Source organism: Dermacentor andersoni, unplaced genomic scaffold, assembly GCF_023375885.2.
Source record: "Dermacentor andersoni unplaced genomic scaffold, qqDerAnde1_hic_scaffold ctg00000033.1, whole genome shotgun sequence".
Classification (NCBI taxonomy): domain Eukaryota; kingdom Metazoa; phylum Arthropoda; class Arachnida; order Ixodida; family Ixodidae; genus Dermacentor; species Dermacentor andersoni.
Genome location: NW_027314755.1, coordinates 1,231,022 through 1,255,337, shown reverse-complemented (window position 1 = coordinate 1,255,337; position 24,316 = coordinate 1,231,022). Strand labels below are relative to the sequence as shown.

The window sequence follows — 24,316 nt, the reverse complement described above, 5'->3', positions numbered from 1 at the left end:
TCCTACATTCATATTGACGCGTGTACTTATCTTTATCGGGCGACCACGTTTCGCCGCCTAACAAATGTGCACACCGCTGGAGGCGCCTGCATGTATCCGAATTTTCTGGAACGTTATCGATGCTTCCATCCGGCTGTCTGTTGTCGCCGAACCTTGTGTTATCTGATTTCATCGCGTGACGCGAATGGTGTAGAACTTTGTGGAAGGCACGCGGGTCCGAAGCATTAGTGTGGAACATTCGATGACTGCTGTATAAAAGCCGACGCGCTTGACCCGCTGATCAGATTTCCGACGATAGCCGACCTTGTTCGCCGCTATCGTTGTGCTATAAGTGTAGCCTGTTTTTGTGGGCACAGGTTCGCCCAATAAAAGTTAGTTTTTGCCTTTCACAGTATCGCTACTGTGTTCTTAACGTCACCACCACGTGACATCTGGTGGAGGTGCTTTTCTTTCATGTACCGGACGCCCCCGACAAACCGTGATCCAAGCTCGGACCGCAAAGACAGCACCAACGTAGTCCCGGACCATCGAGCAAGCCGCCGTCTTCAACAACTGCCCCCGGAGCACGGACTTTTGCCTGAAACCAGGAAGATCACCACCAAGTCCACCCCAATGGCAGCCCCAGCATCTCCCATCGTGCTGCAGCAGCCCAGGGAGCCTCCGACGTTCCGCGGTTCAACGTTCGAGGACCCGGAAAGCTGGCTTGAGACATACAAGAGGGTCGCTGCTTTTCACAAGTGGAACAGCGACGACAAACTGCGACATGTCTTCTTCGCATTTGAAGACGCTGCGAGGACGTGGTACGAGAACCGAGAAGCCACCTTGACGACCTGGGAGCTATTCCGAAGCGGCTTCCTGCAGACCTTCGCAAGCGTTGTACGCCGAGAACGAGCCCAAGCGCTATTAGAAACCCGGGTGCAACTACCAAATGAGGCCACCACGATTTTTACAGAAGAAATGAGCCGCCTATTCCGCCATGCCGACCCGGAAATGTCCGAGGAAAAGAAAGTCCGCCTACTCATGCGTGGTGTAAAGGAGGAACTTTTTGCCGGGATGGTACGAAGCCCACCGAAGACTGTCGACGAGTTTCTTCGCGAGGCCACCAGCATCGAGAAGACACTCGAGATGCGAAACCGGCAATTCGACCGCCGCACGAACTCGACAAACTACGCCGGAGTTCAGTCACTGGCCACCGACGACCTACGCGAGACTATCAGAGCTGTCGTGAGGGAGGAGCTACAAAAGCTGTTCCCATCATCACAGCCTCAAGTGGCTACGATTGCCGACGCCGTGCGTGAGGAACTCCAACAACAACTTGGAGTAGCCCCTGAATCGCCGCAGCCTGAGCCGCAAGCGATGACCTACGCCGCCGTCGCACGCCGTCAAGGTCCCCCTCCGCGACCGCGCCAGGGCCCTGTCACGCCGCAATTCCGTCGTCCGCCGCCGCCGCCGCCAGCACGACCACCCGTCGCCCAGCGCACCTACGCGAGGAAGACGGACATTTGGCGCACTCCTGACCACCGCCCGCTCTGCTACCACTCCGGCGAAGCCGGCCATGTGTACCGCCGATGCCCATACCGTGACCTGGGATTGCGAGGCTTCGCCGTCAACGGACAGCGCCCGAGGGAAGGTGAACGCCCTCGTGACATCGCCGACTACCTCGCCGCTACTCAGTGGAGCCCTCGACGACCGTCCCGTTCGCCATCACCAGGCCGCTACCTGTCGCCGCAGCGCCGACCATACACCGGCGCAGCCCGGGGCCGCTCTGCGAGCCCATATCCGGAAAACTAAAAGCAGCAACCGATGGAGGTGCGGTTGCTGTTCATCGAACTGACGAAGATCCTCCGCCGCCGACGAAGACGACAAAGAAACCATCTCGACGACCTAATGACGACACGCCGCCGTCCCGACGAAGTCAGGAAGCCAAGACTACACCGACGAAAGATGGCTTGACGACGCGACGTTCCAGCTTCAGTTCAACACGGCACAGCCGTGATCCGACGCCAAGACCCAACTGCAACGCCAGACGAAGAACCACCGACCTCGACGTACTTCTCGACGGCCACGCAGTCACTGCCTTAGTCGACACAGGGGCCGATTACTCCGTAATGGGTGGACACATCGCCGCCCAGTTGAGGAAGGTTAAGACTGCATGGGAAGGCCACCAAATTCGGACCGCTGGAGGACACCTCATTACGCCGACTGGAATCTGCACGGCAAGAATTACCATTCATGACCGGACTTACCCTGCCACCTTCGTTATCCTGCAACAGTGTTCACGAGACGTCATTCTCGGCATGGACTTCCTGAACCAACACGTCGCAATCATCGACCTGAAGTCGCAGTCAGTAACGCTGTCGGCAGATCAAGCGATACCGTCGGAGAGCCATCGTGTCACCACGCCTTGAGTGTGCTCGAAGATCAAGTGAGCATCCCGCCTCGCTGCAGCATCGTTATTTCGGTCGGCACCGAAACACCCGCTGCCGTAGAAGGCGTCATAGAAGGCGACCAACGTCTACTGCTCGACCGTGAAATTTGCGTCGCAAGAGAGATCGCTCGACTGCACGGAGGAAACACGAAAGTGCTGCTGACAAACTTCAGCCAGGAGTTCAAGCACATCAACAAGGGCACGACGATCGCATTCATCGAGGAAATACAGGAAACCAGCGATGCGTTTGTCCTCTCGGATTCTGTCGTATCTACCCCGACGACCGTAGTTCCCGAGCCAGACTTCGACATGAATGCAAGTCTCCCCGTGATTAAGCAGCAACAGCTCAGAAGTCTGCTTCGACGATACAAAAACTGCTTTTCGACGTCATCGAGGATTCGACAAACACCAGTCGCAAAGCATCGCATAATAACCGAAGAGTGCGCTCGACCACTCCGCCAGAGCCCTTACCGAGTTTCGACGCGAGAACGCGAAGCTATAAGACAACAAGTCGAGGAAATGCCGCGCGACGACATCATCCAGCCATCGAAAAGCCCGTGGGCGTCTCCAGTTGTTTTAGTGAAGAAAAAGGACGGAACCCTACGTTTCTGCGTCGATTGTCGTCGACTGAACAAGATCACAATGAAAGACGTATACCCCCTCCCACGGATAGACGACGCATTGGATCGGCTGTGCAATGCTAAATACTTCTCATCGATGGACCTCAAGTCTGGCTACTGGCAAATATCAGTCGACGAAAGGGATCGCGAAAAGACCGCCTTCGTCACGCCAGACGGCCTCTATGAGTTCAAGGTTATGCCATTTGGACTGCGCTCGGCGCCTGCAACATTCCAGCGAGTGATGGACACGGTTTTAGCAGGATTGAAGTGGCAGACGTGTCTTGTTTACTTGGATGACGTCGTTGTCTTCGCCGCAAATTTCGACGATCACCTTAGGCGGCTTGCGACAGTATTAGAAGTCATCGATTCATCTGGGCTCACTCTGAAGCTAGAAAAGTGCCGCTTCGCTTACAATGAGCTTTTGTTCGTAGGCCACGTCATTAGCAAATCAGGAGTACACCCCGACCCACAGAAGACAGCTGCCGTCGCAAAGTTCCCGCAGCCAACCGACAAGGCAGTGCGCAGATTCCTTGGCATGTGTGCCTACTATAGGCGCTTTGTCAAGGACTTTTCACGCATCGCGCAGCCGCTAACACATCTAACCCAATGTGATGTCGCGTTCAAGTGGGAAACGCCGCGGGCCAAGGCATTTGAAGAACTCAAACGACGCATGCAGTCGCCGCTGGTACTTGCACACTTCGACGAGGACGCCGATACCGAAATCCACACTGACGCCAGTAGCCTAGGCCTCGGTGCCGTCCTAGTCGTAGTCCAGAGGAAAAACGGAGTCGAACAGGTGATAGCTTATGCTAGCCGGTCGCTGTCAAAAGCGGAAAGCAATTTTTCTACGACTGAAAAGGAATGCCTCGCCATCATTTGGGCTACAAGTAAATTCCGGCCTTACCTCTATGGCAGGCCATTCGAAGTCGTCAGCGACCACCACGCGTTGTGTTGGCAAGCTAACTCAAAGGACCCTTCTGGACGGCTGTCGCGGTGGAGCCTCAGACTACAAGAATATGACGTCACGTAGTATACAAGTCCGGAAGAAAACACTCCTACGCCGACTGCTTATCACGCGCCCCAATCGATCCCCCGCCGCAAGACGACGAGGACAACGACGCCTTCCTTGGGATAATAAGCGCGGAAGACTTCACTAAACAGCAACGAACAGACCCGGAGTTGAAAGGCCTCGTCGAATATTTGCAACGGAACACCGACGTTGTCCCTAGGGCATTTAAGCGCGGGTTGTCTTCGTTCACACTACAAAACAACCTGCTCGTGAAGAAGAACTTCTCACCAGTCCGCGCCAGCTACCTTCTTGTTGTGCCATCAGCGCTGCGTCCAGAAATACTGCACGCCCTACACGACGATCCAACCGCTGGGCACCTCGGATTCTCCCGGACGCTGTCGAGAATACAGGAAAGGTATTACTGGCCGCGTCTGACCGCCGACGTCGCCCGTTACGTCAAGACATGCCGAGACTGTCAACGACGCAAGACACCACCGACAAGGCCAGCAGGATTACTACAGCCGATCGAACCTCCTCGTCGACCATTCCAGCAGATTGGGATGGATTTGTTGGGGCCGTTTGCGATGTCAACATCCGGGAATAAGTGGATCGTCGTGGCGGCGGACTATCTCACCCGCTTTGCTGAAACCAGAGCTCTACCGAAAGGCAGCGCAGCCGAAGTGGCGAAATTTTTCGTCGAGAACATCCTGCTGCGACATGGTGCCCCAGATGTCCTCATCACCGACAAAAGAACGGCTTTTACAGCAGAGCTCACCCAAGCCATTCTGCAGTAGAGCCAGACAAGCCACAGGAGGACAACTGCCCGCCATCCGCAGACGAATGGTCTCACGGAGCGCCGAAACAAGACCCCCGCCGACATGCTAGCAATGTACGTCGACGTCGAGCACAAGACGTGGGACGCGGTCCTGCCGTATGTAACCTTCGCTTACAACACGGCGGTGCAAGAAACAACACAGATCACGCCGTTTAAGCTGGTTTACGGCAGGAACCCGACGACGACGTGCTGCCGCACGTCACGGACGAAGAGAATCTTGACGTCGCGACCTTTCTCCAGCGCGCCGAAGAAGCTCGACAACTCGCCCGCCTACGGATCAAGAACCAGTAGCGTCCCGACAGCCGACATTGCAACCTCCGACGATGCTTCGTCGAGTACCAGCCCGGTGACCGTGTTTGGGTTTGGACCCCTATACGCCGACGAGGACTGAGCGAGAAGCTTTTGCATCGCTATTTCGGACCGTACAAGATCGTCCGACGTGTTGGGGCACTGGACTATGAGGTCGAGCAAGACGGCATTTCGCTATCACAGCGGCGCCGCTCACGACCTGAAATAGTCCACGTTGTGCGACTCAAGCCGTACTACCAGCGATAATGAACTTTGGGACTTCGCGTAACTGACCTTCGGACTTACTTTCGTTTCGTTGTTTTGTTACTTATGTTTAATAAGTGTCCTTTTGTGTTTTGCTCTCTTATATTTGTAGCATCGGGACGATGCTTTTTAAGAGGGGGGTATTGACGCGTGTACTTATCTTTATCGGGCGACCACGTTTCGCCGCCTAACAAATGTAATCGCACAGCGCTCGAGGCGCCTGCATGTATCCGAATTTTCTGGAAAGTTATCGATGCTTCCATCCGGCTGTCTGTTGTCGCCGAACCTTGTGTTATCTGATTTCATCGCGTGACGCGAATGGTGTAGAACTTTGTGGAAGGTACGCTGGTTCGAAGGATTAGTGTGGAACATTCGACGACTGCTGTATAAAAGCCGACGCGCTTGACCCGCTGATCAGATTTCCGATGATCGCCGACCTTGTTCGCCGCTATCGTTGTGCTATAAGTGTAGCCTGTTCTTGTGGGCACAGGTTCGCCCAATAAAAGTTAGTTTTTGCCTTCCACAGTATCGCTGCTGTGTTCTTAACGTCACCACCACGTGACAATATTTAACCTCCGATTTAGCCTCTAGATCGGCAGAAATTGAGCAATGGTGCTTTTGGTCGTCTATGGCGTTAAACTGGAAAACACAAACTGGTCGGTGGAGTGGCATGTAATGCAGAAGTTTATTTATTTATTTATTACATCTTGTGTAGCCTAAATGTAACCGGTGCAGGTGAGTAGGGCTATCTGAAAACGGTGGTTAGTTATTAAACATACATGTTCTAAAGGTGAAGGAATACTCGTGCATTTCCGTCACGCTAAGGAGGAGTGTTCAGGCAAGGGTCAGAAATGTGCGCTTTTTAGCGGGACATTTGGTATTAAAGCAGGCTGTATTGCCCGAGCTAAAAGAAGTCTGCGTTTTATATCGCTCCTTGTACAACAGGAAGCGTAATATATTTTAAATGCTTCAAAGGCGCACTATACTATTCACGTTATCTCTGACAAATACAGCCGGACGGAGCCCTCGTCAGACATCGCATGGAATAACTCAATTCCTACATACAAAATAATATGAGATATTTCAGAGTTTTCATTCACAATAGTTAAAATGTTCTGCCGAGAAAGTTCTGTTTAAAATCCTATTGTAGAAATATAGTGCAACGCTCATTGCAATGATCAACAATGTAACACAAACAGCCGTATTTCTCTTTCATTTGATTCCATGGCCATGAGATTTCTTGCGTTATGTGATGAACTTTACATGCGTGGAGTCTCGCATTGTTGGCACGACATCGTTCCTACAGTTTAGGGGAGGAATGAAAAAAAAAATAATACGGACAGAATAGGACACACATGTGTCAAGTCTATGCGTTCTCTCCTGATTCTTTTTTGAATGTTCTGTCCTATGAACTAAATGAACGTTGTTGGTTACGTTGTCGTTAATATGTAATTTAGTTCTTTATCTATGCTTATTCTAGTCATTGCTGACATGACTCATGCTATGTTATGGTGTGCTTCAATTCATGTGGTGCAAACTTGTACGGTTTTTCTAGTCGTGCCAGTTTAGCACGTATCTAGACGAAAACATGTACATAATAAATTTGGACAATATAAAAATTTATTTCGCAAATAAATACATCAATTATAAATTATAGGCGTAGGGAATAACTGGCCACATAAGTGGCAGCAGTGTTTTCAGAGAGCCGGTTTAGGCGGAGAAAGGAGTTCTTCATTGACTTCTGTATGAATTCAGACATAGTATAAAATTTGCTTCAAACAGTTAAGTTCCTGCAACTGCATCAATCACAATTTTGATCTAGGTTGGCAACTCTGAAAAATATTGTAGTCGCTAACTTGCGAGAAAAATAAAGAAAGCAAGTTTACTAATTTAACTATACAAAAAAATCTACAGCTGTTATATTAGCTGCATCTCTTAGAAAATCCTAAGTGAACAACTTCGTCCGTATTCATTTCCACTTTGCAGGACGTTTGCGTTTGCCAGGATTCCCAAAGGATCCGCTCATAAACTACTACACTTAAGAGCGTTCTGTAATACATCAATTTCCTGTTCATTAGATGTGTGATTAGAAGCAGTTTAAAGAATGGTGGTTTTGTCTTTATTGCTGAATTGCTTTTGAATTTTTTATATGTACGACAAATGACTTTTTTTTTTCAGTGCTCGAAACTTTAATATTGGTGCAGTTTGTTTCCGGGCAAATTGATTTCCCATTTTAAATGTACTTAGCTCCTGAGCTAAACTTCCTGTTTGCCCCATATGCTCCGAACTGCAGATCAGATTTGGCATTTGAGGCAACAACGGTTCCCTCTGTCGCAGAAGTTGATCAGTGCAAATGCAATTCAGCCATAGACAGCGTTCCGTCTCATCTCAGTGAGTTGCTCCATCGAAAGAAATTCATACAAAAGTTTAGCTCACCAAGTGCCGTTTTCAAACATGTCCGATGGTTCTTGCATTGGCGCGTAGCTTGTACTGGCCACTGTGTTGTCCACACCGCCGCTGCTACTGCTGTAGACCGGAAGTGTGAAACCAGCGCTTCCGGCTTCTGTGTTGTGTGTATGCCCTGAAACAGAGGTGCCCATTTCCCATTGTGCGACAACGAGGCTAGAGCATTCCGTGATAGGAACGAGCAGGAAGCAATAAGAGACCCTGACAGCCCTACGGCTGTCTGAAGTGATTCTCTAAATTGATAGGACAAAAGTGGGAAGCCACAACGTAATGTTACGAAAAGGACGCTCATGTTTTTCGGGAGTTGATCAATGCTTTATTCCTTCGTCTCTTCAGTCTAGGCCGGAGCTTGGTTGACATGGCAATGGCTGATTCTGGTTCTCTCGCTTCTGTCGCGGTTTGATAATGGCTGCGCTCTCTGATAAGGGACTCAGCGCCAGACGCCGGTGCCGCATGTCATAGAACAAAATGTGACATGGAAATACACGTACGGAACAATGGCTGCATGCTAATTTGCTGCTGTTATTGAAGAAAAAAATGGAATAAACTTTCAATCTTTTGCCTTTAATATCGCAAGAACAAAATAGGGCTTATGAAAACACCAGTTAACCCTGAAAAGCGGTGAATCTGGAACCGTATTTTAAGATGGAACCTGGATATCATGGAAAATTTCATGGGTGATCGTCATATCAGCGCTGAGACAAAGATAATGCTTTAACTTGAAATTGGGAGCTTTCGTTCTTCGATTGTGTTTGAGGAGAGCAAGGTCATTGAAGTGCGAGCGGATTCGAGCTGGCTTGGCTTTTAAAGGCTGAAGGCGTTTGCACTCGGTCCATACGAGTTAAGCTTGCACTCCATTCTTAGGTTATCACAGTATATCAGATGAGGCAAGTAATTCTTAGCAGTAAAATGATTTAACTGAAGCAAGAAAAGTTTGGATCAACCGAATTGCGAAAAGGTTTATGAAAGGTATCTATTCAACCACACCTGCGCCAACGGCGATGCTGTTAGGTTTGGTGGCAAGTAAAAAGAGCCGTGATACACACAATTCGAAGTCGAGTTATTGTGTGGGATCAATTTACGTGGGCACACACCCATCGTTTGCAAATTATAAACGGCGAATATAGCATAGAACATATTGAAAATCAATTTTAAAATACGCTTTAGCGCAGAAAACCGCAACGCTGACGGCAGCACAAGGAATGAGCTAAAATTTTGATTCCGAGTGGAAATAACGCGGAGTAAAGTGACCTCAAAAGTGTGCATGTCGAAACGTTGCACGGATTTGTAAATTATTGGCGTAGCCACCGTTACAATCGTCTCTGCGAAGCGGCTCGCCTGGCTAACGTGTTTTCTAAACGCTACGAACGGCGTCGGAAAACTAATTGTATTGTCACTTAACAGCGACATAAGTGTGCAGACGTTGATTGTGTTGAGGAACACAGGGGCTTTATGACGAGCTGCGGACGGATCGTAAGGGCCATCGGCCTCGGATCCGACGACGAGCCAGCTAGGCCTACACAGTTTTCCAGTGATCGCCAGCTCACCTGGCTTGCTCGTTCGCTACCGCTGGCGTCGACGAGCGGCAGAAGCGAAAAAAAAACAAGCTCGAACATTTTTGTGTCAGTAGTACTTTAAGGCTCCCCTGGTGATGAGAATAAATCCGGTGTCCAATACTACAGCATGCCTCATAATCAAATCGTGCATTTGACATGTATACCACTAGATTTCATTCCTTAATGCTGTATAAATGTGCCGTGTGCGATAGCAAATGTTAGTTCCCTCCCTAACCTTGAAAGGAACCCGTGGTATACTAACGGCCGATAACCTTCCCGCACCTACCCGAGACGGTAGAAGTGCCATCAGCCGGTTGGTAATGCGTGTTCCATTGGCGAAAACCGGTGGTCTCTGCAATTCTGCAACACGAGACAGATATTCACATCAACACTGAGACAGTGGTTGGACAAAGATTCTATCTGAAGCCAATGTTCCGACTAGGGTACACAACACACCAGGACAAGTTCCCTTGTTGAAACGTTTGCCTCCAAAATCTTACAGGCATACAAGCACATCACACTGAAAGAATATACTGCGATCTATGATATAGGAATGAAAGAGCCCTTGTGCTAATATAGACGCAGTCTTCGCGGAAGGGCGAAGCAGTTGCATCTATAGAATAATATTAGAACAACAATGAAAGTATGGCTAGTAGTATTTAGACAGTGTATGTTCTAATAAAGGCTCACGTATTAACGAAAGACGTTGTACCACGTGCCCAATCACATGCATAACACGTAAGCTAATGACCTCTAACACGCCCGGTAAAAAAGATGGCTTGATAAGGAGGGCACGTGAAGGAGACTACAGGTGTTTGTCCAAAGGCGAACGTTCCCTATTGCCGCTACCTTTTAAGCGGTCTTTCCGCTGCACAGGTCAAGAGAGTGGGAAGCCATTGCGTACCAAGGAGTAAGGCTTCTCTGCTCGACGTCTCTTGGTCACTACCCCCCCCCCCCCACGCGTAGAAGTTCACGTGACTTCCAAAAGTCCGCCTGGGCGGCACATGCGCAGTGAAACTTATGATAGAAAGGTGGTTGCGACGATGCGAGAATCCCTCGAGATATCCTATCAATCTTTCTCCCAGTATCACCTAGAGGACACTTTGGCGCCACCATCTGTTCTTGTTTCCTAATAGGCTTTATGCCGCCATGGTAATGCCCAAATATCGGTGTCCGAGGCGTTGTCACCAAAGATGCATGGCTAGAAAGATGGTCGTGACTTCATGGACGCAGAATTATTGATATGAAATATTCGTAAAACGTTTTTATTCACCGTCGCAACATCTTTCGATAAGGTTTACTCACCTACAGTAGATAAGGATATGCTAGCAAAATGTTGCCATGCTTACGCAAACCTTGTCTGTTCTCTAGCTTAAGTGGCTCGCTGGCAATTTATGCATTTCATATTTTACTCCAAGCACATTCGCTCATGACTAAAATAAAGAATATTGAGTAACAATGAAGAAAGAACAGTTCATTACGTACTCCTCTAGCAGAAAAAAATAACCATCATTAAATACGAAACGGTGCTGGTCATGCGAGTCTTCGAGGTCTCTTGTCTCTGAGAAAACGATGCCGAACCTTGGTGTCCACATCCCGCCTTCTCATGCTTGCAACACAAAGGCGCAGCTGAAGTTTTTCTTCTACGTGATGTACTAGAAACTGATGTAGCTCCTGTATTTGCAAGGAATTAAGAGAATGTTAGGTCTTAGGCCCATATCGCGATTTGTATCCCGCTAAGATGGTTCATTTACACAACACAAGCATAGGGGAGAACTTTACCACGCAGGGGCTCTCAAGGCTATTCATATTACGTGGATGTTTGACCCAGAGGATTCACTGTATGATTCATATCGGAGAGTTGTGCCAAGGCAGCCGGCTTTGTTGATGGTGCATGGAAAGCCTCTGTAAATACGGTAATTGAACCGCCACAATGTGTACCGAATGACGTTTGCGGCCTGGAAGCCAAATAATATTCCCCGGCATGGAGCGAATAGTCAAGAATCTAACATTGGACATTCAACTCTGACCTGAAACTTGAGAGGCTATTTGTAATGTTCGCTCGAAGATCTCATAAGCTCGCTAAACAACGGAGTTACGCTGACTATTTGGCGATTGTTAATGGCCAACTCATGCACACCCATCTAGCTATCTCGGAAACCGAAGCCTCATTTGTCAACGCGTCCAAGCCACCTGCCAAGGCTTGTTCTGCCGCTCTTCGGCAAGCGTATTCTGTATGGTGATAGCAAGTATATGGACACTCCAGACGCAGTTGTGCCGTCGGCGTCGCCATCGCCGTGATGGTCTGTATAAATTCCGAGGGCGACACTGCTGTCTCCGCTCTCACAACGCTGTATGTGCAAATGTAAGCGCGCGTTTATTTAATTGGTCACGCACAACTTTCAAATCAGAACAATGGCTTTATTGCGAGAACAATGGACGCGTAAGCCTTTGAAGAATTCTGGTATAGGGGAAACCTGTGCAAATTTATAATATCGCGTGGATGTCAGCGGGAATGTATCAGCCACGTATGATGAAGTAAATTAGTGAAACAATCGTGAACGCGCGTGCAAATGCAAAAAGCATAGCCCACGGCAGGCTAAATTTAAAGGAACATGTACTTTGACATCATTGACAATAGGGAGTGCTTAATTACCAGAAAAAATAAATAGTAGGATTTCGCAGTACTTTTCTTGACATCTTGACACATTTCATGATCTCTCGCTGAGATATTCGCAGCTGAGCAACTGCATAAATTACGGTTACCTAATATCTTTCTTGTTATTGCCATTGAAACGTTTGGCGGATGTGAAAATAATAAAAATTCAAAAAGTAATTTCTTGAGGTTTTATGTAGCAAAACCACGATCTCATGTACCCTGTAGTGTGGGAGTACGGACTAATTTCGTCCGCTTTGCTTACTGCCTGCATACGTACGCTATATTACTTCGGTACACTTAGACATGCTCTGTTTCATTATACGCGCTTTTAGGTGAACACCTTGCTCCTCACTATGTTAATATATTTCACAGGAGGTGTGAGTATCCAAGGTAACCATCCCGAAAACGTGCCTTTACCTGTAACGTTGGTGCTACATGCTGCCTCTTTGCTTTCTTTATTTATTTTTTTTTTACTCTTTCCGCGTCAAGTCGCGCTCTTGCAGCTATTAGGTATGTCATGGCAAGCTCCTCCTCCCCAACGCTCACAACTGCGGATGCAGTGCCTATTTCAGGCATCAGAGGTAGCCCTCCCGCTGAGAAATTAGCCAGTACAGGCATGATTGTTCCCCGGGTAGCCATCCCTTTTGTCTCTTAATTTCTTTGGAATTAAACATTTCTAAACGTGTGCTCACCTGGCGTCGCCTCCAATAATGGCTGATGCTTGCTCCATGCCTGTGCGGCTTGCGCTGTGCGTTGGGTGATCAATGCTGCTGCTGAACGCCTGGTTCAGGTAACTAATGCTGCCATTGTCAGTGACACCTGTACGATCCAAAGTGCAAAGGTCTTCATTCCCCCCCGTGGAAGGGCAATTCAAAGGCAACGAATATTTCATTCTCAAAGGTGGTGCGAGGCAAGAAGCTTTTAGTCATGGGGGTACCCTACTGCAGTGCTTCAGGAGTTGACGCTTTTCCTTTCGGCAACTGTCTTGAATGCACGCAACAACTTGGTGCTCGGCGATGAGTGTGCCGCGCAATATCTTAATTCTGCTGATATATTATTACGCTCTATCTCATGCTGTGGACAAAACACAAAAGTATTCGAAGGAAAATAGCGCGTGTTAATTTCTTGTGCGTGCAACGCTTGACCCACTATATTTGCCGGACTATCTAGTTATATGCGCACTAGATACGTCATGGTGTTCTTTCCTTAAGCTAAACTATTTCGAGCACTACACCTAGCGCGTTACAGAGGAGGACAAAGAAAAATTGAGAGGGCATAATTCTACCGAAGGATTATAATTTTGTGTTTGAAGCCTGATGAGAGATTCTTGACCTCCTAGGACACATACATTCGTCAGCCAATGACGTACTCGTCTTTCAGAAACTGGTTATTCGAACCCGATGTGGCCACTCCTGCGGCTGAAGTTCGTAAGCTCAGGCGGTAAGCAATGCATAATTAGCAACTCATTAAGAAATGGAAAACGGTTGTCCTCGACAGTGCCCCGCCAATCTCCCTGTATGTGCCATCAACAGAAGATAGGAGAACTTTCAAAACGATTGGTCAATGCGATTATCTAGGATTCGTGTTGCAGACAGAAGATTAGCTTGCAAAGAGACATGGTTTCACGGGGCAATGCCATTAAATGGTGCAACGGGAAGCGTCAAATTCCTTTAAAAGTGTGTGTGCGAATAGCGCGGCAAGGATTGTAGCTAGTAGCGCATGTTCCCTAAGTGCGCAGAAATTGCATGACATTGAATAAAAGGAAAACTGGAGAGATTAAAAGACGAGAATACGGCAGAACCCTTCTCAGGATGCGACGAGGTTCCCTACAAAACATTGAAGGGCATACCGCATTGCTGAATACACCTTTATATGCAATCTGATTTCGAGATGGCCGGCTAAGAATGATAATCACATCATTACACACCATGCCATAGTGTCTATACCTTCGTACGTCACAAAAGCATTAAACGCCAATTCCCAACGACATTACTAATGATTTGAGTTGCATTATCGTTGACTTCCGACGAACTACAGTGCGATTGAATAAGCGGAATTTAAGGAGTTCATTTTTAATGTCCAGCATACTAACTTTTGCTAGTCACGCCATTAAGCTCTCAATGTGCATCAGTCAGTGTTATTGAAGAGGTTGCACAGATACCGGCAGAACGAAGAATGCTTGAGATATCCATAGAATTCTAATCAGCTTACAGAATAGAGCATTCAGTTTGGAAGGCCGTTGTATCAGCAAGGTGTAGACGTTCTTGTTAACACAGCGGTATAAATTTCAGGTGGTTCCACACTTATTAGAAATCGTTGTGTACTTTGATTCTTAACGTATCAATGCGATTGAAGTTCGTTAAAGCTTCAGGAGGATATGGTGGGGATACTTGGTAAAGATTTATGCTAACAGAGCGAAAGAATTAGCAAATAATTTTGTCTCATTCAGTTACGTTTTCATTAAATTTCTAATGTTTACGTGGCAGTTGTTGCTTTTTTCTGGGTATAAAATCACAGATTTTCAGTATAAATTGACTTGGGCTGCCCCAAATTGTAAACTGTAACTTGTATGCAGTGGAATATGTCGCATGCTGATAACACGCTACACGGGAGTAATTCTCACGCTGTGCCGAATATGTTACAGCACCGTTATAACCCTTCGGTATAGACGTGTTCAACACCGCCCTGATTGCAAATCACACGCTGCGTTGGTATCATAATATTTTCTCTTCTAAGTTTGATCGGTTCAATGAAAAAAGTATCTAGTGGTAGCGCGACGGACCCACTGATTTTCCGCTTGCTAAACAAAATTTTAGACCAATTGGCACGCACTGGTTCCAGTTGCGAGTGAATTGATCATGGAATGGAACCTAGTCTCGCATCCTGACGCGATCATCTAGGAGCGCGCATTCGCAGTTCAGTCACATAAGCACGAATTCATGCAAAAACTTGAACTGCATGATGTCGTATGAGTTTGCATGTATTCCCATCAACACAGACTGAGCGAGAGCAAGGGCAGGAAAGGCAGAGAGGTATACCAGACGAGCACCCGGTTTGCTAACCCACATTGGGGGTGATGGAAAGGGGACAGATTTCTTTCAAAAACATTCATGGATTGGCTCATGCGGAAACAGTGTTGGCGCCGCTGGTAACTTGTCTCTTTATACGCAATAAGTACACTTCTGCCACGCAACATGTTGGAGCTATCTTCCATGCTTGTTGTAAAGGCGAGTGACCACGGCCTACGTCCCGTCGGTAATTGGCCTCTGCTCGGTGTTCCATTGGTAACGCCAGGCGTCGTGAGAAAAGCTGCAATTAATAAAGGTGTTGGTGTTAGACACAGCTGTGGCGAAAAAGTTGAAATTACATTTTTATAAAACAAAGTTCAAGCAAGGCAAAGTACTATTTAGTAAACGGGCTACTTGAAATGTTTCGCACTCAGCAAAGGCACACTGCGCCGGCTGGAAGAGCACAAACGGCACACGGGGCAACATCTGGTGCAGGGCACTCATCCACCATAGTCGAAACGGCCCCTACCTTGACTTGCACGAACATTGTCAGCTTAATGGTTAAATTACAACGGGTATAATGCCTCCGTGTGTAGTTCCCTATATGACATGCGCGTTCCACTTGCCACAGTGACAGAATCCTATGAATTCCGGAAGAAAATATTTTGCTCCACGGTACATTTCTTATGCACTAATAATAAAACAGGTTGGGGCATAAAGAAGACACTGTGCGGATTGGTTCTAAAATGCTGATGCAAAGCAGCGCTCATGTTAGAAAAATTTCCCTTTGTAACCGCATGTTGTGGGTCGGCATCGCCGTGGAGAATGTAGTATTTTTGCGCTAATTACAATCACGACTCGTGTATCCCGGAGCTGTAAGAAATGCAGTGCATTTTAGGTACTATTTGAAATAATGGGCTTCAATATCTTGCTTTTATTACAAAACCGATTTTGTCTCATAGTAACATGTCCATTTGAACAGTTCAGAATGAGAGGACGAATTCGAATGAATTGCGGATCAACGAAGATGGAGTACATAAATATTTCTTTGCAACTATGCTAAGTTTGCTTCTGCTTTGCCAGTCGCAGCTGCTTATCTGAGAATTTATTGAAGGACCAAGTTTATTGCGAGAACAGCATGAAAAAAAAAAATGACAATCACTTTAGCATGCGCCATAGATAGTCGAGGTTAATGTTGGCGCGGTCAAGGGAGAACCATCGAATTACTCGACATTTTCGTTTTAAGGCATTCTTGCTTCTTATTACTTCTTTTTCCGAATAAATGTCATGGGTTCAAGCGCCCTAATTAGGCTACCTTAATTAACTGTGCCTTAGTCATATTCGCTCTAATTAACAGAAAACGTCGTGGATTCGACTCGTATCAAAGGTCCTTAGTTCGAGTGCCTTAATTGACTCTATCATAATTGACTGTCTTTTTTGGCATGGTTAGTGGCCTCGATATGGCAGCGATTTGAAATACGACGATGGCGAACGAGCCAGTAGTGATGCAATCACTCCGATCTTCTGTGCAATCACAACGCGACTATGAAAGAGATCTAAGGCTTTCCGCCTTAAAAATGTCCGATGACGGATAAACTGTACAGCATGAGCGTAGCTGAAACGCGACGTACTAGTGCAATTGTTCTCAAATGGTAAAGAGTACCGCAGCATATGGTGACTTTCCCCTTCTTTATAACTGTAGTATAAAGTCGCGTAAGTTTAGTTTTTTAAAAACAATTCGGAGTCCTGTAATATAAATTTCAGTAGTAAGAAAACCCTTAAAACCAATACCATAAGTGGTTTCGTTGCCCCAATTACTTCGAGTGGGAAAAGGGTCAACTTGCCCAGCACTTTGTTCTCTCTTCAAGACACATTGGTCACCCTTAGGCAACAGGCAATTCGACAAGCAATCGTCTTCAACCAAACTGCTGCTTTTCCTCCACCGGCCTTATATTTAATTTTCCGGACTTTAATGTCTCTGTTATTTTTGTAGCAAGTTGGTTAACACTGACACACATGCGTACAATTTATCGCTCCCGCACATCAGACGAATCAACCGACATGCGCATAATCTATTGCATCATACACCACGTGCGCAAATAGGTTAAATAAAAGTACGTTGATGTTTAGAAGCGCAATGGATGAAATATGCCGACAATTAAGTTTTCTGCTTCTTCAATCTCAGTCTTTAAAGCTACATTTCAACACTGATTGCAGTCTGCTTTACTGTAACATAAATAACCTGTATTTTTCTTTACTTCTTTTGCTGTAGAGGCACGTGCTTGTTTTTCTTAATTAAAATAACGAACAATAATTAACATCAATGTCGACTTTAATTCGACCAAAAGCAGTGGTTACTTATCTGGGGAAGGACAACATATACAAACCTAAGCTCTTTATTTATCTTACAAAAAATTACACCGACTCTTATGATACTTCCGAATGCCTAATTTGAGCGCAGCTACATACGTGTTTTCATTTCGCGATATATTGGCTGGCGCGGACAGTGTCTCGCGCGGCTCGTTGCAAACGAAGCCAAGTGGGGCGCGACTGCCTCGCTAATCGGGAGATCGCGAGAGGCAGCGCGTGGGTGACTCGGGGACGCGATTCACAGCAGCCGCCGCAGTGATCACTTCAGTGTCGTAATCCCATTGTCGTCTGCCGTCACACCACCCTCCTTGGTGCATCGACGTCATTTTTTGTTCGTTATTTGGCCACAGTTATGCTGTCCCGATCGGTCGGGATTATGCCGTCGTCGTCATGCCATCGTTGTCATTGCGTCTTCGTCACACAGGCGCTAGCATGCGTTCGTTTTCAGTACGGTATAATCACCATGCCGCCTTGGCGGTGCGCTCGGCGTCATTATCGATTTTTCATGCGGTTGCTTTACCGTCGCCGTCAGGCCGTCCTTCTTATACCATCACCATGACTTAAGAATGCGCCTGTAATGGTCGTGATACCGTCGCCATTGTACAACTTTACCATTACATCAATATCATTCCTTGAAATTAAAATTAAGTTATGAGGTTTTACGTACCAAAACCACGACCTGATTAGGAGGCACGCCGTAGTGGGGGAATCCGGAAATTTTAACCACCTGAGGTTCTTTAACGTGATTCTAAATCTTAGTACACGGGTGTTTTCGCATTTCGCTCCATCGAAATACGGCCGGGGTGGCCGGGATTCGATCCGGCGATCTAGTAATATCATTCCTTCTTATTCCACCATCATTCCGTTAGCGTCATACAGTCATCATCCCTCCAGGCTCATATGTTACCTTGTAAACGAAAGTCATAACAAAGCGGTACAATATTTGAGCATTTGGTATATAGTGGAATCATCGAAAGTCTAAGAATTATCGCTGCACTCTGAAATGAACGTCACTCAAGCGATATGGCCTGTCACTGCATTGCTCCATTGCTTTAGACACCCGCCGTTGTTGCTCAGTGGCTATGGTGCTGGCTGCTGACCACAAGGCCGCGGAATCGAATCCCGGCCACTGCAGCCGCATTTAGATGGGGTCAAAATGCAAAAGCAACCATGTGCTAAGATTTAGGTGCACGTTAATGTTTCCCTGGTGATCGAAATTTCCGGAGTCCTCCACTACGGCGTACCTCATAATCAGAAAGTGGTTTCGGCACGTAAAACCCATTATTTATTTTGTTTTTACAGGGAGGCCTATCTTTTTACTATATTTGCAAACAAACATGGCGTAGTCCTTACGCATTTGACAAACTTGCAAGAGTGCTGAGCATGACAAGCACGTTAGCACCACCTCCACCATACCCGGTGTTTAGAATAACGGTTGATATTGTGCGCGTTTCACACATCAGAGTTCTCCTCCATAGGAAAAGTTCGACAGCGGAGGCATAGTTATCCACGGACAGCATTACGCACCGTCTGTGATTCGCTTGATGCAAGCAAATTTTTCCAAACGTGGGCTCACCTAGCAATGTTTTTCGGAATGAGCGACGCTTCCTCCATGCCAGTGCGGCTTGTACTGGGCTGTGCGTGATTGATGCTGCTGCTGGACACCATAGCTGGGCAACTGGTGACTGCGCTTTCAGTGGCATGTGTATGGCCTGAGAGAATAACAGAAGTGTTAGCTCGTCACTGTGCAAGGGTCATTCAACGAGCGTCAACATATCGTGCTGAAAAAACAAAGCACGAAATTTAGTTGATGTTTAGTGATAGGGTAACCTGACTTCAGTGCTTCCGTATGCGGTGCTCTTTCTGTGAATATGTCTTCAATACATATGAAGAAAGAGACATGCTTGACAGAAAATACGCAACGTTGGATTTCCCCCAAAATATGTGCTGTATTTAATACACCAGAATAGAACACGACAGTGTTCCATGCCAAAGATGAGATTAGTCATATTTAACGCGATAGCATTACGGGCCTCTTGTCGAAGATAATTCGGTGTTTTCGTCCAGCGCCGGTGTTGACCATCTTGTGAGCAAAAAATCATTCCGAATCCGGCATACCGGATCGCGCAGGCCTTCCGTGTAGCGCAAATGGGTTACTGAATTAATTGAATTTAAGTAAAAAGCATCCGAACCATAGTAAATTTCAACTTAAACACAACCTACAGACATTATGGCATCAGATTGTAATTTGAATATACGAGAAAACCTTCTTTTACGCGGGAGCTCTAGCACAAACTAATTTTCCAGCGTTTCCAGCGTACCACGGGCAGTGGCGTACCCATTTCCGTGCAAAACCATCCAGATGGCGCTCGCCTCCGGGCATAAGCGGCCCACACAAGAAGCCGCGTTTCAACCAGAAAGCTCACTTTCGTGCATTGCGTTTGCGGCCACCGTTTCCCGGTAAACGTTACGGTTACATAAGATGCAGTTACCGGAAAGCGCGAGTAGCAGCGAGGGACCTTTGAACGCTATCGCGTTCCACTCTTAAAGGCGAAGCTAAAGCGTCCTACAAATTTCGTTGTGTCTAATCAGAGTCCAATATTTGCACTACATTTTCAGCAATAAGCATATTTCAGGCTTTACTAAGGTGCCGATGACAAACATGGTGGTCTAGCACATGCAGTTTTACAGTGCTGTGATGTGTTTTTGCTTGGCGGCGGGCAGCGCTACAAATTTGTAAACTATCTCTTTGTCAGTTGGGTCGTCCAAGTATGGCTGTCACGCTATATGGATTTCACGCACCAACTTTCCTATCAGCTATCCTGGTAATTCGCATTGGGGCTGCTCATACGGAAACCGACACGGTGACGCTCGTAAAGTGTGTCCTCTTCTGCAGTAAATGAACCGCTGTCGTGGCCTGTGTAAATAATATTTCCGTTGAGGGTTGTTAAGCGTGTTCGCGAGTGGTAACGATGGTCGATGGCCGTGCCGTACATAGCCGTGACATCCGTGGCACCGTTGTAGCTGTTCAATGCGTTCCACAGGTCTTCGAAGGAGTCGTCACAAATCCTAGAATTAGACATACGTATTGGTATTGGACTCTTTGCTTGAAGGTAAGGCAGGAAATATCTGATGAAGCTTTTCTAAGAGCACAATTTGGAACAAGCAAATTGATATTTTGTTAATGAACCTGGTACATGTAATGTTTCATTTTACCTAAATGCTTACTTGCTGGCTGACATAAAGGGAACATTGTGTAATACGTGGGGTGGGGAACGACCATCGACCGTAGCGGAACACCTCTTTGACTAGCACGAACATGCAAGTAAGTTTAGTTTTCATTAGTGCAGAACTTGAGTTTTTGTTCACTTAAAACAGTTATGATTAGTGCTTTGTAGCTGGCTATATGTGTTCGGTTTTCAAATTGTCGTGGCGTCAATAACTCGTGGAGGAGAATCCCAATGATAATTTCCGAGTACGCTCACCGGAAAATGTTTCTCTAATTGTTCTATAAAATAGGGTGGTGAGGCTCAAAAGAAGAGGCTGCGTGAACTTCTTGCATGCTTTGATTCGAAGGAGAGCTCTAATAAAAAGAGATGCTCCTTCTACGCCGAATTGGATTCGCAATCTCCATGGTGGTATTAGGATTTTCATGGGAATTTAAATGAACGGTGAATCACGAATCCTTGCCATGAGGAATCTATCCTAAAAATAAATAAAATTACCAACAACATGGCTTCCACAGAATAATAGTGAACCGACAGTTGCCTCTTAGGGAAGACTCATTTTGAACACATCAGAAGAGAAGGACTCAATCAGTTCAAGTTAAGCATGTGTGCCAAAAATGTGTTGCGAGTTCGCTTCACGTATAACACGTATGACGCGCTCCTGCAAAGTCCGGTCTTTGAGGAGCAAATCCTGGCCGTCCAGCGCACCCGAGATCGGGCCGGCAGACTAGATTTTTCAGTCCTATCGTGGGATTAGCCGGCTGCGCGTTTAATCGTGTTTTGCTGCACCCCATAAAGGTTTATTCACTCATTCACTCACACACTCACTCACTCACTCACTCACTCACTCACTCACTCACTCACTCACTCACTCACTCACTCACTCACTCACTCACTCACTCACTCACTCACTCACTCACTCACTCACTCACTCACTCACTCACTCACTCACTCACGAACGAACGAACGAACGAACGAACGAACGAACGAACGGACACGTGCAGCTGCTTTTCCGAAAAATTAGGTTGAATTACAGGGGCACGAACAAGCCGCAATTGCAAACATAAGCCTCAGAAAAAAACCGTAAATGAAGGAACGTGCATCTGCAGATGTATACCGCAAATCATTCTAGCTTGCGACTTATTTACCGTGGCAGCAAAAAAAGTTGTCCAATGTTTACTCTCTAACCTAAATATGCATTTAAGTGTCGCGTCAGCTATAAAGGGAAGAGACATCATGAAGATGACAGCAGCGCGTTGAGCAGCGCGCGTGAACGGTGCAGGACTGTTTTATGTTATGCGTTAGACAGACTCTCGCACAGGGGGCGCATCAGTCTGCCGAGGCAGTCACCCAGCACGAGATGGCATTTGAGGAATTACTCGACAGTTGTACGCAGGCACGAGTAAAAGCGGGTACGAGAGAGAAAATATGGAGGCTTCTGCTGCTTGAATATCTGACTTTGCCTAGGTAGTACAGAGGAGTAGTTTCTTTCTCGTTTCGTATGCGTTTGTCCCTGTAGTCCCGGCATTACAGAATGTGGTCGCGCGCTGGCCATGCCCATGCACTAGTTTGTTTATGGTCCGGCGCTACCTGCCGGTGCGGTAAATCAGGTGAAGCAGTGGGCACTGACGGGCCGTGTGGTAATGGCTGCTTCTAAATGTACATCGGACGTACGCGAATCACAGAATCTAAAGGTACATCGGCCATACCTGATTTGCTTAGGATTCTCCAGCTCCCCGGGTCCACGTGAAAGAAGTTTATTTAGCTCAAAGGTGACCATTAGAAAAATATGCCTTTGAAAGGTCACCGCGAGCAGCATTCGAAAAGTCTGACACGAACCAAATGATCCTTCACCGCCTGGTGTTCTATAACAGGTACGAAGACGCGTGTGAGTTTTTGCATTTCACCATTAGCAATGATAGGCCGTTGCTCCAGGATCAGAGGTGACCTCGAACTCGGCAGTGCAATGCCGTAGCCACTAGGGCGTGCGATACGGGGACCAAACACGAGCGACAAACATTTTCTTCCCGCCGTGACATTACTTCGGATCTTAACGTCAAATAACCGCAGCTGTGCTTTCCGTGAAGATATTTTCGCATCATCTTGCATCGACGCTCAAAAAAAAAAAGCTACGATTGTCGCCCGCGTAGTACGCAGTCGGAAGTTGTCTGTCAAATGCCTGCTTTGAAGTAGGAACAAATCTATAGCTATCAAAGCCTGTGTTTCGGGTCATACGTACGGGGGACAGTATTCAGCGGGAATTTTACAAGCGGCAAGACTCACGTAGCGCAATAGTCGGACGTGCATGAAGCGCCCTCGAAGAATTCGTGGCTTGTGCTCGGATTTGCTTCGTCTCCGAAGAAAAACACAGGAGGCGTGTTTCCACTGTGACTTTCTTCAGTCATGGCTGTTTCGGCGCCTCCGGAGCACTGGCGTCTGTTTCGTAACCGAAGCACGCGGAATCCTAGCGCATGCGCAGTCAGTGCCGATGAGGAAAGGGAACAATTGAAATGTGCGACTCTTTCGAAACTAGAAGACAGCCGTAGAGCTCATCTGATAAAAAGAGACGATAGCGTGGCGCCACTACCTCGACGACAAAATACTAATAATTTAACGGTTGAAGAGGCGTTCTAATAACTTGCGCTGTCTTCCCACCAAATCAACATAGCTGTTTAACCCCCTCTCCCATTTAAAAACCGTTGACATGAAATGTCTTTTTTAAAGGGAAAGCCTTATATTTCTCACGGGTCAAAAATTTGACGTCCAGCGCTATGGCATGAAAATTCAAGCGCATGCGCGAATATTTTTTTATCAATAAAAAAGAAAAGGGTTATCACCTTTTTTTCACGTTGAACGAACACCTTTATAAATAAGCAGTGTGGCCACAAAAGTGTGTACGTGTGGTTTCCCTGGTTTTGTTCATGCCTGGCGACGAATGTACACGTGTCTCATGACGTTTTGAGGAGTATCAGTGCGTCTGCGACAACTGGAGATGCATCGGTCGTTAAAAGTGAGCGCTGTTTGCCTAGTTTGGCTTTCCGTGTCCCTCTCATTTTCTGCTAAAAGAATATATAAAAGCCGACGCAACTACCTTCGTCCATTAAAGCGCTAAGTAATCATTCAGCGAACCAGCGTATGTCTCCAAATGGTTTTCATAGGCTTGCCACGGCCGTTCTAGCGTGCCTTTAACCATCCAGAAACCGTGGCGATGCCTAGGCGACCAAAAAAGAGCAAAAGCGAAAAACGTGTTAGAGAAAGGAAGTATTAATAGTAAGTAACAACGTAGTCGAATGACAGTGTTCAAGTAATTTAATGAATCTTTTGCGAGCACGCAGGCTTTCGCTTTCATCGTCTTTACCGAAAATGTTTTACTGTTCCTTTTCTAAGTGAAGTGCTACCGATTCCAGGGGAAAATTGGTGCACGTTAAGCAATTCGGGAATATATATATATATATATATATATATATATATATATATATATATATATATATATATATAGGCAGTTGTAAAAGATGTCGTGCCATAATTCAAGCCGGTGTCCTCAGCTTCTACCTCTTCTACTTCGGCGCCCGTCTCTTGCTGAGCG

The 24,316-nt window shown here is 46.8% G+C and overlaps 1 long non-coding RNA gene across 1 annotated transcript; it reads right to left on the bottom strand.

Moving 5' to 3' along the window:
• Positions 1–15,223: 15,223 nt before the first annotated feature.
• LOC129381403 (uncharacterized) lies at positions 15,224–23,139 on the bottom strand. The gene is made up of 3 exons (XR_008609597.2): positions 23,014–23,139; positions 19,080–19,215; positions 15,224–15,434 (listed from the first exon to the last, which is right to left on the bottom strand). It is a non-coding gene; the product is annotated as an uncharacterized lncRNA (long non-coding RNA).
• Positions 23,140–24,316: the final 1,177 nt, after the last annotated feature.